Source organism: Atta colombica, unplaced genomic scaffold, assembly GCF_001594045.1.
Source record: "Atta colombica isolate Treedump-2 unplaced genomic scaffold, Acol1.0 scaffold94, whole genome shotgun sequence".
NCBI lineage: Eukaryota > Metazoa > Arthropoda > Insecta > Hymenoptera > Formicidae > Atta > Atta colombica.
Window position 1 is genome coordinate 560,801 of NW_017259588.1, and position 1,154 is coordinate 561,954.

A 1,154-nucleotide genomic window follows, 5' to 3' on the forward strand; every position below is an offset into this window, starting at 1 on the left:
TATATATATATATATGTATGTATGTACATACATACATACATACATATATTGTGACGTGACGTTTTATCGTCCATCACAAGAATCGTTTGACCTGACTGAAAACAGCGCGGCATTTTCGTATTGTGTCCTCGCGAAGAACGGGCGTGCGTTTTTCGCGAGTTCTAGGCGATTTTTACTATGACATTTCGCCAGATATTATTTTCTTTTGAGCGTTTCTTTAGAATTTTATAGTCAGCGGTTAAGAAAAACAGTGTTACAACTTCGTCTCATCATCCCCACAGATGGAGAGGATTGGAGAGAACCGGAGACGCACATGCCGAGGCACGGGGTCACTATTGGAAAAGATAACATGCAGGTGACACCGCTTTTATTCTTTACAATAATGTTCTGTTGTGAACATGTGATTCTTTCGCCAGATTCTTTCTAGGTAATTATCCAGGAGGGATCGAGATGATCGACATAAGGGGATGGCAATACTCCTTGCCATCAATCAAGCAGGAGACTCCGCTGCCGAGGTTGCAAGAAAGATTGCAGGAAAAAGACACTCCGCTGCGGAAGCAGAAATCATGTGGCGGAAGAGCCCATTTATGGGTTCTTTGAGCCCCGATGACGCAAAAGAACATCTTGCGAGCAGCCACAAAAAATGCCAACTATCAGTCATATTCCGCGCGCAGGATCTAGGGCGTGCGACAACCCGCGAGGGCGTACGAGATCCGCGAGAGAATTCACAACCAATCAAGCGCGATAAGGGTTATCACATGGGCCTGCGATGCCTGCACGCTCCCGGGAGGACGCTTGTGCTGTGGCGAATGATAGCAAGAGATGTGCGAATCGAGGACACACAGGACAGCCCGAAAGTCGATAACGACGTCAAGTAGAGAGATTGAGAACTGAAGGAGGACCCTGTAGTGAAATAAGCGCAGCGTAGATTCGTGTGATCCCTCTGATCTGGAAATAGATTATTTAGTTTCGTTGAATCGGAAAGTGTTGCGAGAAATTGCGTCGCCATAGTAGGCGCGCAGCGCGTGATCGTGCCATGATATCGTTCGGATTTTGTTACTTTCGAGACAGATTTTTCACACGCCCGCCGCGGTCACAGCCAGATCATTTTGTTTATATCTTATATCACGTTTAAGCGCCGGAATTGTGTTAGA